Raw genomic sequence first — 12,500 nt, forward strand, 5'->3', positions numbered from 1 at the left:
ATTAGTGAAACCGTATTGTATTTAGAACCACTGGAAACTGTTACCAAGAGCAGTTGGCTCTCAGATAGACTAAAATTTGATTCTTTAACAACTTTAGTCTTTTTTGCTAAGTTTTGCTAGATCGTAAGATCTTGCGAGTTCTAAGTTAGTTGAGCTTACTTAACGAGAAGTTAGCAACATTAATAACAGTGGTTGAAGCCTTACAAACTTCAGCGCGAGATTGAACATAGACTATCACTAAGGATTTTCTTAACTTCAATCAACAAAATTAAAGTTACAGTCCTTTTAATACGTCCGAGCGACTAATTATTTCTGCGAGATCGTTAGTCAATCGAACCCAGTGAAGAACCAGGCCGGCGTAAAACTCGAGAACCAGGCTGTGATATATCGGTTCCGCTGAGATTCTTGAGCAGCCGCAACAGCTTCACCAAGGGTCTTGCGAGGAATGAAATAACAGAGAATAACCATAAACTCAAATTCCTAATATCGGTCTGACTTTTTCGTTGCTGACTTTTTCACGATTCAGGAAGCAGCAGCTTCGTTCGAAGAAGCACTGCGTATCTTTGATAAACACTTCAAGAAGCATACTAGATTCTCTTACGCACGTCATCAATTGCTATCTAATGCCCAAAAAACAGGGGAATCTATTTTGCATTTTGTCAATAGGTTGAAAACTTTAATTCAAAAGTGCGATTGTAGAGAGGTGAACATAACTGAACATCAGCAGCTTCTCCTGCGAGATGCACTGGTTTCCGGAATCAAATCAGGTAGTATACGGATGCGACTTTTGGAACTCAGTGATGAGAAAGCTAGTCTAGATAACTGCATATCATTAGGGAGTGCAATTGAGCTGTCGTCGGATTGCACTAAACATTACCGAAATAACGAAATATCTGCAGCTACACTCGCTGCTGCGCCTTCAGACGGCATCATTGCAGCTGTTAAAACAAGTCTGCCCAAATCCCGCGAAAACAACCGCGATACAAAGGATATTAGAAAGTGTTCTTTATGTGGACTGCGAAATCATCCCCGGTGGAATTGACGAAAGGACGTCTGTCATAAACGCCAGAAGAAAGGGCATTGGGCTGCTGTTTGCCGAGGACAGTTATCGGCTACGGCAGCTTCAGAGTCGTCTATTGTTGCTTCCGTTCTACTAGCGGCTGATTTTCAGGATCAGTCTTTCTATGCCCTCCTGGAAATCCAAAATTATAAACTACTCGGTTTAGTGGACTCAGGGGCTAGCAAATCCTTCATAACATAGGCCGTACTAGAGAAATATAAACTAGCAGTAACAAGTGACCGTTGCACGACAACTCTAGCCGACAAGTCACATCTGGCTGTACTAGGTACCTCGGCTCCCCATGAAGGGATAATCGAACCAAGTTCCTCGCCCTGGCGCGCACACTCTTTCGTTGTAAGGAACAAGAATAAGCCCCGAATGGTTATCGACTACTCAGAGACCATCAATCGATACACTGAATTGGATGGATATCCTTTTCCTGACATAGAGGAGCTTCTAGAAGGGGCAGCTCAAGATCGTTTTTTCTCCCGGGTACACTTGAAATCCACCTATCGTCAGATATCCCTGGCAGAAGCAGAACAAATCTTCACTGCTTCTTATGTTCTGTATCAATTCATAAGACTTGCCTTCGGTCTGGCAAATACTGCGTGTGTCTTTCAAAGCAAGATCGACGAACTCATAAGTAAGGAGAACTTAAAGAAAACTAGAGCATAACTGGACGATGTTATCGTATCCGGGTCGTCAAAGGAAGAACATGATCGTAACTTGGATTCGTTTATAAGCATGGTTCGAAACTATGAACTTAACCTGAACGAAAATAAATGCGAGTTTGGAGTTACTTGAATAGCACTGCTTGGCCACATACTCGAGGATGGTACCAAGCCACCGGACCCCAGCCGACTCAAAACTTTGATGGAATATCCTTTTTCGCAAACCAAATCTCAGCTCCAAAAGCTCCTCGGTTTTTTTGCTTACGATGCGAAATGAGCCACCGGTTACTCCAATAAAGTTCGTCCGCTTCTGGACTCATTCCCTTAATCCGTCTTCCCACTCGACAATGTCGCTATCAAAGCCATAAAGCTTCTAAAGGACGAGATCGGAAGGGCAATTCTAAGCATTCCTGAAAATGGGCAACCACAGATAATGACGACGGATGCCTCAGGAACCGCCATGGGAGGTACACTATCGCAGAACAATCGACTTGTTGCCTTTTTGTCGAGATCATTGTCGCCCTTTGAAATGAAGCAGTCGGGTCGAACGTAAAGCCATGGCGATTATCAAATGTTGCGGGAAATGGGCACACTTTATCCGTTCGTTCCACCTCGTTATCTAGACAGTCGAAAAGGCATTGTCCTTCATTTTCTCTAGAGACAAAAGCAAGATCAAAAATGAGAAGCTAATCCAATGGCGTTTAGAGCTATCGGAGTTCGCCTATGATATAGAAATAAAAGACGCTCACAAAATGTCGCCGCTGATGCACTTTCACGTATCAAGAGCACTAAGAGCACTTTAAATTACTCTCACGGATCCCGGACTAACTAGATTGTGGGAATATATCCAGCGCCATAAGCTCCCTTTCTCGTTTGACGATGCTAAGACTTTTATCAAAAGGTGCAATACATGTCTCAAACGTAAGCCCTGTTTTGTTTTCCTAATGGAACCAAACTTCCATGTACGCGTAAACGCTTCCCGGTAAGTTTTAACTGCCACTGATGAGTTTAGTCGTTTCCCGTTTGCCATACCACTGAAGGATATCACATCAATTAGCGTGATTGGAGGGCTGAAGTCTATTTTTTCCTTCTGTGGAACACCGGCGTTCTTTCATTCCGACAGGGGAAGTCAATTCTTGTCGTATGAGTTGAATGCTTTTTGTAATCAGGCAGGAATTGCACTTTCACGAACCACTTCAAACAATCCCAAAGGTAACGGGCAACGCGAGAGGTATAACTGGTGTCTTGTGTAACCTCCACTCTCGTGCCCTGAGTGAGAATAGATGGGACGAAATGTTGCCCGATGTTTCAACTTCGATAAGAACCTTGATCGGTAGGGCAACCAACAGCACACCACATGACCAGGTCTTCGGTTTTCCTCGCCGAAGATCTTCGGTTCAACGTATTGCTAATTGGTTAGCTCCAAAAAACGGTATTTCCCTTGAAACGTTCGTACGTAACAATTCAGATCCCCTCATTAAACCTTCCAAAGTGGTTGAGGTAGTAAACGATCTGTTTGTTAGGATACAACGTCCCAGTGGATCAATAGATTCGGTTTCGTTATCAACATCATCGCGTGGCAGCATTGCTCCCAACTGGAACAGAAGTGATTCGACGGAACAAACAACGATGGAATCAGATTTTTGGCCTTCGGAATTGAAATATTGAAATTTAATCGCTCCCATGGATGCCGGATTTGATCCGGAAGTCATTAACCAAACAGAGCAAGCTGGGCCAAGTACTGAGTCTATTGCCAGGCAGCTAGTCACTCAATCAACCAACGTGCATAAAGACCAAGTGGAACAGTACTCCAGGGCTAGGTGTGCCCGAGAGACACCAGAACATTACGGAGATTATGTTTAAAAAGAAAAGGTTATAAAAGAAGGGTATGACGATCGTGATATTCTGTGGAAGTATGACTAATAAACCTAAAAATGGGGGTGAATGTTATATAATTACTATGACTATTTTCTCTTTGTATCAAATTAATTAACTAACTGAACATTTCTGACTAACATTGGATAAAAGCTTCACCCGAAAGCCTGTCTTCAATACAACACTGTTCTAGTGCTAGAGTTATGTCGCTGATAATTAATTTAAACTTATCTAAAACACTGACACAGGAGGACCGATCAGATTAATTGTTTCGTTCCACTGATCAAAAATGATCATCACTACAAAATGTTCAGATAAAATTTTTCATTTCCATGCTACGAGAGAATAAACTATATTATAGGACTGCATGAAGTCAAAGCAGGTAAACAAAACCTAATCACCCAAATAAATGAACCCAAACAAATTCCCCATTCAATTCACAAATCCATTTAGAGAGGAACAGGGTACAGATAAGAGAGAGGTAAAAACTGGTTACATGCATATTGCCAGGTATAAGGAATAAGAAAATTTTTTGTAGTTATTGCTCTAAATGCGAGAAATTAAGCAAAATTAATATTGAAGCAGAAATAAAAAATCTCTTAAAAAATTATAAAAAGTACAAATAATACAAGAACGGTGTCATTTGCACTGTAACCAAACATTCATACCTGGCATAAACTGCGAAAAACCTCCTCAAATGAACATCTGGAACCACCCGTAAAATTTCCATTTTTATCCACGTTTTTGAATTTTCTCCCCTTTTCTAAAAAACTAAACGTTGTCTAACACACTCCGATCACCAAAGTTCTTCAATCTAATAGACGCTTCTATTTTAGTTTGTCTATTAAATCTCCAACTGACCCAGAAACTAACAAAGCCCAGTGATCTAAATGCGATAACACTATCAAGTTTAGAGCTTACAAAATTTAAATTGAATCCCTGTTGATTTTATCGTTTTCATTTGTACAGCCATGAACTGTTGAATTTGTTGACTTGAGATTCAAATTTGATTTTTCATCGATTATTATGCCAAGGAAATGCATTCGCGTTTTTAAACAACAGTTTCTTTACCAACTAAAATCTATTGGTTGGATGTTTTTCATAAGAACTTATTTCTGAAAGATTAAACCCACCTCCATCTTTTTTGTAGAGGTTTTCAATCAGAAATAGAATGTAATGCTTTTGATAGGTCCAATAGAGTTTAATATGTTTTGAAACACTTTATCTAAACCCCAACTGCTCATAACTCATCATGTTAGGCTTTAGAACGTAGTATGGTCTTTTATTTAGGCATTATGTTCTCAAAAATTATTAGCTAATAAGAAACTGAGTTAGTGAGTGATATCGGCCTGTTTTTGAGATTTTTCAGGGGATCAATTTTTTGAAAGAGAAGCGTAACATTAGCAACTATCTATTTGCATCCAATTTTTTTTTTGTGAAAAATTATTGTCAAAAATTTCAGTTTTATATGTATTAATTGCGTATATGGTATCTTTAATTGCCAACAAAGAAACTGCATATGGTTCTAAAGACTTGTTTGGATTCAACACTCAAATTAATGAGAGCTTGCACCCCACTTCATTGTTTTCAAAACCTGAGAAACCTCGATCAGTGGTGTTCATTAGAAGAAGAGGTGCTTTTTTCCAGTACAGTTGCCCAGATAGCATAGAGGAAAATTAGAAAATCGGCTAATTCTAATTCGCTGTAATCATTTCACCCGAAGAGTTCTTTACATTTTTAATTTTGTAACAGAATTGGAAAGAGCCTCTCATGCTGTTGATAAAAGTCTATTTGTCTTATGAGTTTTCCAATTTCTGGAAAACGTGTTTAGCTTGGTTGTTTTACTTCTCATTTATTATTTGGAAGATTTTTGTTTTCCTTTCAAGTATTTAAAACAATTATAATCAGCACTGTTTTTTAAATGAAGATATTATTTTTTTTGGCGCTTTTTGAAAGCAACAAAACATTCAAAACTGAACCATTTGCTTTTCAAAATGCTTACTTTTTTCTTATTTATGATGAATTTTGTTTCCCTGATTGCAAGATTGTATTACAGTTTTTACGCTGATAAATAATTGAAGTTATTGTTAATACTGACACAGGAGGACTAATCAGATACATTATTTCGTTTCAGTAATCAAAACTGGTCAACACTACATCACTGATCAGATAAGTTTTTCATCTCCATGCTGCGAGAGAATAATTTTTTTATAAGAGCGCATTGAGTAAAAGCAGGAAAACAAACATAGTCATCAAACATCAAAAAATGACCGCAAAAAGTTCTCCATTCCAATCTTAAATTCGCTAATGGAGGAACAGAGTACAGTTAAGAGAAAGATGAGAACTGGTTACGTGGACAATGCAAGTTGTTTGGTATCAAATACACCGATTTGTTAAAATTTCTACTCTTTTGCTCCAAATTTGAGAAAAAAAATCAGAATTAATATTGAAACAGAAACAGAAAATTTTTAAATGAAAAAATATGAAAAAAACAAATCATACAAAGATGATGTCATTTGCACTGTAACCAAAACATTCACACCTGGCATCAGCTGCAGAAAACCTCGTCCAATGAATATCCGGAGAACTCGTAGTAAAAAGTCCGTTTTTGTTGATGTTTTTCAATCTTTTCTTCTGATCAAAAATTCTAAACTTTGTCTAATACACTCCGATCACTAAAACTCTTCAATCTAATAGGCGCTTCTATTTTAGTTTGTCTATTAAGTCTCCAACTAACCCAGAAATTAACAAAGCCCAGTGATTTAAATGCGATAACACTATGGACTTGAGAGTTTGCGATGTTTTAGTTGGTTGTCGAATTTTTAGTGATTTTATGGTTTTAATTCATAAAGCCTACAGTATTTAAAAAAATAGGCACATGATGACTAATGGCGGCTTCGGTAAGTCTTTTGTAAAGGGTTAGAAAACCATTGAACTCAATCAAAGTTTTATATAAATGACTAATAAGGTTTTAGAGATTCCTGTGCATCGTTTTAGAAGTACTGTTTAAAATTTTTTTATCTCCATAATTTTCTCCTGAAGCGTTTTCTTTTTTTTTTGCTAGAAACTGCAGGAAAATACTTGTTCAAAATTAATTACAATCTTTGTATTGTAATACAAAATTAGTTTGTTAAAATGAATTTATTAGTTCTGAGATATTTCGTGCTTTTCCAATTCTAATAATAAGTCGGATCGAAACACCTCTTTTTACAAGTCCTTTGCCATCTTGAGAGTCACTTTTACAAGAGGTTTTCACTGCAAAAATATGCAGTTTAGGTTTTGCATCCAAACTGAATTTCGATAACACAAATTCGAAAAAAATTAACTTATTTGGAATTGAAGTTTTATTGTCAGTTCTCTGCACTTGAATTCGTGGCCCGGTCCTCAGTTACCTCATATCAAGCGCTGCAATTTCCATTATCCGTTATTTTTCCTTTGTCGGTTCACTGAACTTTTTATTAACTGAAACTTTCTAGTTTACAATGAATATGCAGCGGTTTTTCCTCTTTTGCTTTGTAATAACAGATAATATCGCATCTTCAATCTTTGAAAAAGAATGCATATTTGCTACTGACTCTCAAGCAAGAGTTCTATTGTGCCAAAGCATCAATATTCATTGGTTAACCGGTACAGAAACTCCGCAATCGGAAGTTCATATTACCAGAGGTAAATACAATACGATTGCATACCTTTGATTGAAACGACTTCTATACAAAGGTGCATTTCCTTACCCAGAGAGCAGCAGGAGTTTTAAAAGGAACTAAATAATCATTTTTGGTCTTGACTATTCCTCCATGTTCTGCTACTAAAAAATGAAACAAAACCATAACGACAAAGGGGAACGAACACACCAAAATAAAGGAAGTTATCGTTGATGCTAAATAGGAGTCTCAGAAACTAAATATTTCATAAGTCACGTAGACGTGATTGGTCAAGTGCATCTAACATAGGAGTACTTCCCAGGCATCAGTTCATTTCTTTGTCAAAAAGATATATACAAAAAATAATCGAAAGCTTTGTTTGCTGCAAAAACTCCGAGAAAAAGACTTCTATAGTTGAAAGAGCTGTAACTTTGATTTTTTTCAGATTGATAAGACAAATAGTATTTATAATAAGTTCCCATTTCCAGATCTCGCCTGCAGATTTCACCGCATTGGTTTTCTAAGCCTGATTAGTTTTTGCTATATATTTTTTACATTGTTCACAGAATTCTTCCAAAGAGAGAGAGAGAGAGAGAGAGAGAGAGAGAGAGAGAGAGAGAGTTCATTCCTCTGAGTATAAATGAACATCAAAATTATAATTTTACATAACATCAGAAAGCTTCAAGTTATCATTGGGCTACACAGAAAATTGCAAAACACTCAGAGAGGGCAATTAACGGACCCAACAGGATCACTGGACATTGCCCTGTCAAGAGATGTAAAAATTAAAAAAAAAATAAAAATAAAACCAAAAAAATTGCAGAGAACCACAAGTTAAAGGCCAAAATTCTCGACAAAGTTAAAGGAATTTTCAACTTCTGACCAAATTTTTAACCCCTTTAGTAAACCCCGGTCACAGCACGGTAAAGCGTTATGTGATGGTTTTTTTCCATTATTAAAAAAATTGAAAAATGTGAACATGGGAAATTGATTAAGAGAAAACAGTTTTTGTTAGCTGAATATTTGATAAAATGAAGTTATCCCTAATTTTGTGCACCAAATTGACATAGGAAAAACCTGAAAGCTGATCAAAATTCGGTGGCAGAACATTGCTTTCCACTAAAAGATTAAACAGCTTGGCACCTCTAAATCTCACTGAATTCTGATCATGTTTTCGTTTACATCTTGGTATTTTCAACAACCATTTCATTGACCTTCTTGTCAAATGGGTTGATCGCAATTCACAGGAAAACAAATCATTGAGATATTTGTCAGTATGCATTTTATTTACTGACTTTATCACAAATTTTAATAACTCGTATACATGCAATTCGTGAGCAGTTAAGATTTTATATTTCTCAAAAAGACGGGCGACATTTTCTGTGTACCTCAGGAACAAAATTAGTCTAAGAATTTTCTTTTGCAACAAAACTAGGGGTTCAAGGGTGCTGTAATTAACACATCCATATACCAAAATGCCGTATTGAATTATTGTTTAATATTTGATGAATAGTATTGCAATAAAACACTTTTTGAAATATAATGCCTTAACTTTGACACAATTCCGCATTGAATAGACAGTTTCTTTTTTACCTCATCAATGTGCGTTGTGAACTTAAGTTTGTTATCTATATGTACTCCAAGATATTTGCAGCTTTCTGATTCAGGTAAACTAACAGAATTCAGTTTAAAGTCACAAAGCCTATTGGAATTAGAGGCACTGTTACCTATTTTATTACTCATTTGACAACTTTTCTTAGTGTTTAGTGACAGCCTAATCGCATTGAGCCATTTCTCTGTATTAACTAAGTCTTTTTGTATTGAATCAAAATCGATATTTCCTGCTATGAGGTTTGTATCGTCTGCAAAGAGAACAATTTTGCAGAATTGACATACGTCTGGAAGGTCATTTATGTAAATCAAGAAAAACAGTGGGCCAAGAATTGAGCCTTGTGGAACTCCACAATTTAATTTCTTCCAACAGGAGTTACAATTATTGACCGAAACTCATTGCTGTCTGTGTGATAAAAAATCTTTAATCCAATTAAGGCAAATGCCTCTTATGCCATATAATTCAAGTTTTATTAACAATATTTCGTGGTCAATCGTATCAAAGGCTTTTTTTAAGTCAACAAAAAAAGGAATAACTTCCAAATTGCTGTTTTCTCGAATTGTTTCGGTCAACTTTGCAATCGCATCAATTGTTCTATGTTTTTTTCGAAAACCGAATTGATTAGGGTTAAATAAATCGAATGTTTCGAAGTACGTAGAAATTCGATTATACATGATACGTTCAAATATCTTACTTCATACAATGAGCAGTGAAATTGGTCTGTAGTTGTTTACGTCGTCTTTTGCTCCCGCCTTATGTAGTGGCACAGTTTTTGCTCGTTTTAATTTACTTGGGAATTTACCAAATTTAAAAGAGGTATTTATAAGACAAACAAGATGCTTGCATGTAAGGGATTTTGTTTCCTTAATCAAAGTGGTACTGATATCATCAATTCCTGAAGATGATTTCCCTTTTAGGTTGTTAATGACTTCAATGATTTCGTCGCATTTAGTTTGATAAAGCCACATGCTCTGTATTAACCTGGGGTCTGACAAAGACCTCTTTTGGAATTGCATCTTTGAGATTTGGCCCTATATTTACGAAAAAATTGTTCAGCTCATTTGCAATTGCTAAGTGATCTTCAACTCTTTTACCATTTTTTGACAAGGAAGGAATGTTAGTGTTTTTAGAAGTAATGCCCTTGAGCTCATTTATAAATTTGTAAACTTGCTTTGAGTCTCCGATACATTTTGAGAATATTTGTTCATAGTAATGTTTCTTTTTTGCTTTGATTGTTTTTTCTACTTTAGTACGTAGCCCTTTAAGTTTGTCTAATTTTCCGCGGTTCTTTTTGTCCTTTTTCCACGACTTGTGCAACTGATTTCTTTTGCAAATCAAATTTTTCAGTGTTTTATCAAACCAGATTGGCTTTCCAGTCCTATTTCCATTAGGAATTTGATAAGGAGCAAACACTTCAAATACTTGATTAAATGCAATTTCAAACTTCTGAAAAGCATTGTCAACATCGTCCATTTCTTGGTATTTTATTGTGGCTAGTGATTCAGAAAGAGTTTCAATAAAAAGAGCCATTTTCTTAGGGGATTTTACAAAACTGGTATCACGAAAGCGAGTTTGCGAGAAACTAATTCCATTATTGGTTTCAATTTGCAGCACTGTGGGGAGATGATCACAATAACTTTGATTCTCCATTACAAAAGCTTTTTGAACCTTTAAGTTTTTCACGAAAAAATGATCCAAACAAGTTTCAGTATTTTGGCTGATGCGGGTTGGTTCAAGAAAACTTAGTTCAAAACCATTTGATCTTAAAGTTGATAGATATGTCGAAGTTAGTCGATTAGTATCTAGTACGTTTATGTTGAAGTCTTCACAGACAATTATTCTGTCAAATCTATCGTTAAGGATTTCTAACGTATTATCTAGTTCAAAGATAAAATTTTGCTTGTTTGCTCTTGGAGGGTTATACACTACTAACAAAGCGATCTTCAAATATCCAATTTTTAAATGAGCTAAAAGACTTTCATCTAAATCACAATTCAGCTCTTCAATCAAGCTTACTTCATCTCTTATTTGGATCATAATACCACCACCCCTGCCAACCCTTGATTTTGACAAGCAAGGATTATAGTTAGTTACTTTGAATAAGTTTGGATCATCTACATTTGTTAGCCAAGATTCTGTTAAACAAATTATGGAAGGCGGAGACTGAAGACAAGAGATCAGTGCCTCTAATTCGTCATAATGTTTTTTAATGGATCTGGTGTTTAAATGTAAAATTTTACAGGAATTTGATGCAGAAACATTATTGGTAGGCTTGATTGAACCATTGAGTGAATTTTTAGGTGACATAGTCTTCGCTGTCCTCTTCAATCCGAAACGGCTGCTCCTCAATACTATCCATAAAAGTCTCTTTGGCATTAGGTGAATCACTTATGAGACCCATAACAAAGTCCAGCAACTCGTCTTTATTTGCTCTCCTACTTTTAAGCTCCTCAAGAAGATTTCTATACTCATTTTCTTCAACGGATTCGCGGACACATTTGAGAGAAGGCATCTTAATTGACAATGGTGTTCCAGGCGTGAAATTTGGCGGTTTTGATAATTTTGGAACAGGCGTGTTGAAAGTGTTTGCATTTATTTGCATTGAATTCATATCCGTACGGCTTGCTTGTCTTTGACTTGACTGGGCATTCATTGAAAATCTGTTCAATACTTGATCCATTTTCTTGGCAATCGGCTGTAACTCAGCAATATCTTTGGTCGAATTAAGTTCAAGATAACGAATCATCCCTTCGGACTGGATTTGAACAAGTGGTGCCGAGTTCTTAGTTGTCACTTTCAATTGTTTGGCTTCAGCGTCCTCTTTCAATGCCAGATCGTATTTGCTCAATTTTTCGTGGATATACACTGGTTTTCCATTATTTGTATTTTGGAAATTTCGGAGCAAACCCTTCCTTGTCCATATTCTCTCCTTTTGCTCAAAATACAAGAATTTTGCGATTATTGGGGGTGGATTGAACGGCGATTCTCTACCCAGTGGATGGCAAGCTTTAATGTCACTCGGTTCAATGTTCACATTCAGAACGTTCTGGATTAGGCAAATAACATCTGATAGATAAGTACAACTTGTACTAAACGGCAGATTTCGAAATATTAAACAATCTTCGGATTGATATCTCTCAAGTTGATTCACTTTGATTTTAATTTGCGTCACCTCTGTTCTAATTGCGCAATTCGTGCATTTTTCGCGGCATTTTCTGTAATTAGAAATTTTAAAATTTCTTTAGATGTTTCGTCGAGACCCTCACTCTCATGCAACTTTTCCATCAGATCTCCCATGCCTCGCTGGCTCATCTCTAAAACTATTTAATAAGTTTATCACAACAATTAGGCTCAAAGAAACCTTGTCCCCTCAAAAATTTAACAGAGAATATGGATTACATCAATTGTCTTCTGTTCGGTCACAAAGCAATTTGTTTGACCCATTTCACAAAACTAATAAACTATAGCGCAAAAAAGCAGAAAACCGCAAACCTGTATAAATTGCAAAGAAGCAAAAACTAAACGTGACAGTAACGACAAATAAATGCTCGAAGTTCTCTGAAAAAAAACAAAAGCCTTCTCAGTGAATTGAGATAAATCTTACGGCTCGTTCGTTATGATCTTTTGTTAGTCAAACTAAC

General features: G+C 36.4%; 2 protein-coding genes across 2 annotated transcripts in view; both read right to left on the bottom strand.

The window, feature by feature from the left end:
- LOC142335883 (uncharacterized) overlaps positions 1 to 12,202 on the bottom strand; it is a 126,287-nt gene extending 114,085 nt beyond the window's left edge. Inside the window, exon 1 of the mRNA XM_075384232.1 lies at positions 12,180 to 12,202. The gene's annotated coding sequence lies outside the window, so the exon portion shown is untranslated. The remainder of the gene's footprint in view (positions 1 to 12,179) is intronic.
- The window catches only part of LOC142335884 (glycosyltransferase 25 family member-like), a 61,721-nt gene extending 49,515 nt beyond the window's left edge, over positions 1 to 12,206 (bottom strand). Inside the window, exon 1 of the mRNA XM_075384234.1 lies at positions 12,178 to 12,206. The gene's annotated coding sequence lies outside the window, so the exon portion shown is untranslated. The remainder of the gene's footprint in view (positions 1 to 12,177) is intronic.
- Positions 12,207 to 12,500: the final 294 nt, after the last annotated feature.

Source organism: Convolutriloba macropyga, chromosome 3, assembly GCF_964194025.1.
Source record: "Convolutriloba macropyga chromosome 3, txConMacr16.3, whole genome shotgun sequence".
In the NCBI taxonomy this organism is placed as follows: Eukaryota; Metazoa; Xenacoelomorpha; order Acoela; family Convolutidae; genus Convolutriloba; species Convolutriloba macropyga.